We start from the raw sequence: 6,000 nt of genomic DNA, 5'->3' as shown, positions 1-6,000 counted from the left end.
TGAGATTACGTCACGAGAGTTTACTGTCATTTGAATCGTAATATGATTTTTTTCGAATCCTGAGAAAACCAAGTATTTTAGAAAAATTTAAATGCAGGATGCAAGATTACATTATTACCGAGGGCGGAAAGCCCCTTAGAATAAACAAGCAGATTCTATTGAATGAAATATTTGAAATTAAATATCACACTTCTCTTTTATTTTCAGCCCTGTAACTTATTAAAATAAACATTATAGAAGTTTTCAGGGACTTTCAGCCCTCGGTAATAATGTAGTCTTTCATTCTGAGTTTACATTTTTCAAAAATATTTATTAATTTTCTCAGGATTCGAAAAAAATGAGTACAATTAAAACACATTGAGAATTTTGACATGCGTCAAAGTTTTGCATTAACTCAATGTAAAATTCTGAACTGTTGAATTCCAGCTTCCCTAAAATTACTTTACATCAAAAGACATTAGAAACTATTTGAAGAGGATTAAAATCTGTATTGGAAATAACTGTTAAAATTGGTCTACGTAATTAAACATATTCCAAAATTTTGTAAAAATGTAATACATTTTAGTTTTCAGCCCAAACTTAGGCCACACACAATGCAATAATGTTCACATTTTTGAACTGTCAATATTTTTATTTTATTATCTATTGTTTAAAAACAATACAGTTGATAAGATACCCTCATAAAGATTTTTTTATTCAGTCAATGGTGTGAGCACTGTCAGTTAAATAGTAACGTGTGGCCTTATTTTTACACGCATACCTATTGTGGCAAATGTATCATATTTTTCAAAATTTTGGAATGCATTTAAATCGTAGAACAATTTTAACTTTTGATTTTAATACAGATTTTAATTCTCTACACGTATTCTCTCATGACTTTTGGCGTAGAATAATTAGGGAAGCAGAAATTCAACAATTCAGAACTTTACATTGAGTTTCCTATGGCCCTTTTTACGATTCGCCACCCGGTATAAGATAAAATGTGTATTATTTATCTTATTATTTCATAATAACACAAATAATACACATATATACACAATAACACACATTCAATGATCGAAAATAATTTAAAAATATGGGAATGTAAACTCTTGTGACGTAAAGTCAAAAATATAAGTCTCCCCACCACCGTCGGACAAGACAACCGTAATAAAGTCTAATAACCGTGATTTTTGCCGCCCTCTCACAATTTGCCGCCCTAGGCAACTGCCTATATTGCCTAATGGATAAAGCAGCCCTGAAACACTGGGATATTTTTTCAACTAAGCTAATTATGTCTAATTTTGGAATAGATGGGTGAGTAACAGCATAGTTTAAACCTTTTGACAATACCAAATTTTCCGTTGCATTTAAATGTCTATTTGATAGATCAACAACTGTCGCTAATTTGTCAGTATTTCTATTTAGGTTATGAAAAGTATGTACAATATACTATTTTGTTCTAAAAGAATATTAAGTTTACTTAAATGTATATTTCTTTGTTGTTGATATGAATTTTCATTCCGAAAAGCAAATCTTCAATACTTACGATGTCTTGTTCAATAAAAAATAAATTTGACCTATGAAATTGTAACCTTTCCCGGATCATTGATAAACTGGCTCTATGTAGAATATTTTGGAGTCTTCTGCTTGAGTATGCTGGCCGTAACCTCAAGCCCTTTGGTATTAAATTGTTGTCCCTACATCGTCTTAAAAATTTAATTGAATTTTGACAGTATGCCAGTTTCTCGTACAAGGTTTCTAATCTCCTAAAATTTTGACCAACGCTAGGCCCATACCGGTTTCTTAATGTTGTTTTGAAGCTATTTTATTGTGGAATTTTTATAATCAATTACTTTTAATGCGAAATAAGCCACAATTTTAGCAAAAAAAAATGATTTTATTAACGTTTCGAAGCCCAAATCGGGTTTCGTTGTCAAAATACAAACTACATACTGGATATATGTAGATGATGTATTTTCAATATGGCCTCATAGATCAGAATTGTTGGATACATTCCTAAATATTATAAACGATCAAGAAGAGACAATAAAATTTACAATGGAAAAGGAATATAATAACACTCTACCTTTCCTCGATGTTTTAGTATCAAAGAAGGATACTGGATGTGAGACTCAAGTGTATAGAAAACCAACACACACCAACAGATATCTCAATTACAAATCAAATCACAACATCAACATTAAGAAGGGAATCATTAAATCCTTATATGATAGAGATAAAAATAACTTGTTCTAACGAAAATATATTGTTAGAAGAAAAATAATTGTTAACATCTGTTTTTTATTAAAAAATGATTATCCTTTATCGTTTATAAATAAGGAATTGTCAATACTGATCGAATAGAACAGAACAACGTAGAACGGGATCCTATAACATCCACAAGAAATAATACGAGGAAAATATCAATACCATATATAAAAGGACTAACCGAGAAACTTAAAACAATAGGAAATAAATTCAACATTTCAACATTCAAAACAACAAACACATTGAGATCTATTCTATCTAAATCTAAACCTAACAATCGACAAGAAAGAACAAAGAATTGTATTTATAAAATACCTTGTGAATACGAACAATTTTATTTAGGTGAAACATCAAGACCATTAAACGTTAGAATAAGTGAACATCGGTCTTATATCAAAAATAGAGATTTTGATAGATCTCAAATATGTCAACATGCATGGGATAATGAACGTAGAGTTCAGTGGAGAGATTCAAGTATAATCCTGAAAGAATCAGATAGTAAAAAGAGAAAAATCAAAGAAGCGGCTCTAATTATGCTAAATGAAACCAATTGTGTCGCAAATTCCTCGGTAGAATGCAGTAAGATGTGGTCACCCATACTGAAAGAAGAAGTCAATAGAAAGAAAATTACAAGATATAGTTGCATGTTTTAGGTCTTCTTATATAGAATCCATATCCCGAAAGTAATCCTGTTATGACTCTAAGCTGATTTTGCCTATTTTCTACAGTACTTCACCCCTACTATTCGTTCAGTATAGATTGTGCTGTGTGCTTATCTGGATATATTTTCCCAGTGAGCGTTATATTTCCTTTAGAACCAGACTTTTTCCGGTAGCGTCCGATACTTTTTGACATTCTTCAAGGTTAGTTCTGGACTAATGTAGCTGATACTCTTTTGGCAAGTTAATTATCAATTGCCGCGTAGAGTCCACCTTAGGGCTCATAAGAACCCCGATGGGTGCTTGGCTATATGTGCATATACTGATCTGCTTCAGTTAGAAAGCCTTTATGTTAATTTCTCTTATACCTTGTACAGTGCAAGACTGCAAAGATCTCTATCTATAGTAATAAAGACGTAGATACATATATTCTCCTAGTGCAATGGGCATGTTTAAAGGACACCGCACACATATTGTGGAAAATATGTCACTCAAATTCAATAAAATTTACATGAATAGATGCGTCCTGAAATTTCAATAATTTGATACCATTGCGCCAACTCTGAATTTTGATTAATTAGTGCGTTAATTGTAATTAAAGTTTATCGAAATCGCATTTTGAAGTCCATAAAACTTTCATTCATAAATAATATTAGTCTAGCGGCTATTAAATACTATTCACCACTAGCTTAAGCCGATTAGAGGCGGTACAACTAACCAAACTATACCTACTTTATTATCAATAATAATAGGAAAAGATAAGAGTAAGCCTCTGCCTTAATCCCTCGAGAAAGATTTATGGAGTAAGCGAATCTTCTTCTTCTTTAAGTACCGTGCCCAAATTTTTAGGCGTGGGTAGCTTCCATAACAATTTGCCGATATCGTTCTCGATCTTGTGCGGCATGTAACAATTGATCTGCTGATAAGCCAGTCCATTGACGAAGGTTTCGGAGCCATGAATATTTCTTTCGACCAATTCCTCTTTTTCCGTCGATCTTTCCATTGAGTATTAACTGCAGCATCCTGTATCTGCTACCTCTCATTATATGCCCCAGATATTCAAGTTTTCTCTTTTTTATCATCTTCATTAAGTCACCTTCGCCTTGACCTACTCTGTTTAAGATTTCTCTGTTTGAAATGCGTTGAACCCAAGATATTCTGAGCATTCTACGATACGACCACATCTCAAAGGCTTTTAATTTGTTCATCATGTTAACCTTCATGATCCAGGTTTCACATCCATATAGTAATACAGGATACACATAACATTTTAGGAACTTGATTCTTAGTTGTAAATTCAGCTGAGAGTTGCTCAGAATAGATCTAAGTTTCATAAATGCTCCTCTTGCAATTTCTATACGAGTTTTAATTTCTTCATCCGGATTTAGTGTCTCGTTTATCCAACATCCTAGGTATTTAAAATGGTTAACTTTTGTTATTGATTCACCACTGACAATTAGTTGCATAGGGCCGACGTCTTGTTTACTAACCACAAGTAACTTTGTCTTTGTTGCATTTATGTTAAGTCCGTTATTGGAGCATTCTCTAGTGACTCGATCAATAAGGAATTGAAGATCTTCGATATTTTCAGCCATGATCGCGGTGTCGTCTGCATATCTGATGTTGTTAATAGTTTCTCCCCCGATTCGAACTCCACATTGTCCTTCCAAGGCTTCATTAAAAATTATTTCTGAGTATACGTTAAACAAAGTTGGGGATAACACACAACCCTGTCTGACACCTCTTTGAATGCAAATTTTGTCTGTTTCTTTGCCGTCTACCAGAATAGAAGCTTCTTGATTCCAATATAGATGTTGTAAAAGTCTCAGATCTTTATCATCTATTCCAATCATTTCTAGATATTCAAACAACCTATCATGTTGAACTCTATCAAACGCCTTCTCAAAATTTATAAAGCAGACGTAAATTGGTTTCTGTACTTCCCATGATCGTTGATGTAATGTTAACATTGAGAACAAAGCTTCCCTTGTTCCCAATCCTTCTCTGAAACCGAATTGTTTGTTTCCCATTGTCTCTTCACATTTCTGCTTGATTCTATTAAGAATTATCTTAAGAAGTAGCTTGAGAGAGTGGCTCATGAGACTAATTAGTCTAAAGTCTTTACATGATGATGTATTAGGTTTTTTTGGGAGTGGAATAAATGTAGACTCCAACCATATCTGTGGCATCATTCCAGTCTCGTATATATGGTTATAAATGTTTGTTAATTGTGAGACATTATCGTCATCCAGAAGTTTGAGCCAGTCTGATGGTATTTGATCAGGGCCTGGAGATTTCCCATTTTTGCTCTGTTTGATGGCTTTCTCTACTTCCGCTTTTAAAATACTAGGACCAGTATTCGTATACTTTGTGGTGTTAAGTGGTGGCCTCGTATCCAGAAAGAGCTCTTTTATATAGTTAGTCCATTCTTCTTTTTTTTCATCCAAGTCGAGAATTATGTTACCTTTGGAGTTTCTCATAAAGTGAGGAGTTCTTTTTCTCTGAGTGTAGGTAATTTATTTAAGCTTTTTATGTATATTAAACTCGTTATGTTTTCTTTGTAGTTCTTCCATTTCACGACATCTTTGTTCCATCCAGTCCTCTTTTGCTCGCTTAACGTCGTATCTTATTTGTCGATATATCTCTCTATACCGAATCTCGTCTTTGTTTTTCCAATTTCTTCTTTGTTGAATAAGGTCTAGTATCATTTATTGGGTCTTTTTCTGGTTTCAAAACTTCGTTTGCTATGGTGACCATGGCGGAATTCATGATATCTAGATTTTGACCGATATTTTCTTGTTCAGATCTTTCTAACTGTTTTTTAATCTCACGATTTATCTTATTTCTGAACTCATCTGCTATTACGGCATTTCTTAGGAGTCGAGTATTAGGTTTCTTCTGCGTTGTGGGGGCTTTTATTCTTTTTAGTTTTAGTTTGAATCCAGCACAGAGCAGATTATGGTTAGTTGCTGCGTCTGCACTTGGGTATGTTTTTGCAGATGTAATGATAATGTAGTCAATTTGATTTCTGAATATCTTTCCCTCTTGATCAGCTGGAGATTTCCAGGTGTCTTTTAGGTTGCTGAAACAA

This window comes from Diabrotica virgifera, chromosome 2, assembly GCF_917563875.1.
Source record: "Diabrotica virgifera virgifera chromosome 2, PGI_DIABVI_V3a".
Taxonomy (NCBI): Eukaryota; Metazoa; Arthropoda; class Insecta; order Coleoptera; family Chrysomelidae; genus Diabrotica; species Diabrotica virgifera.
Note: the sequence above shows the minus strand (reverse complement) of the source record.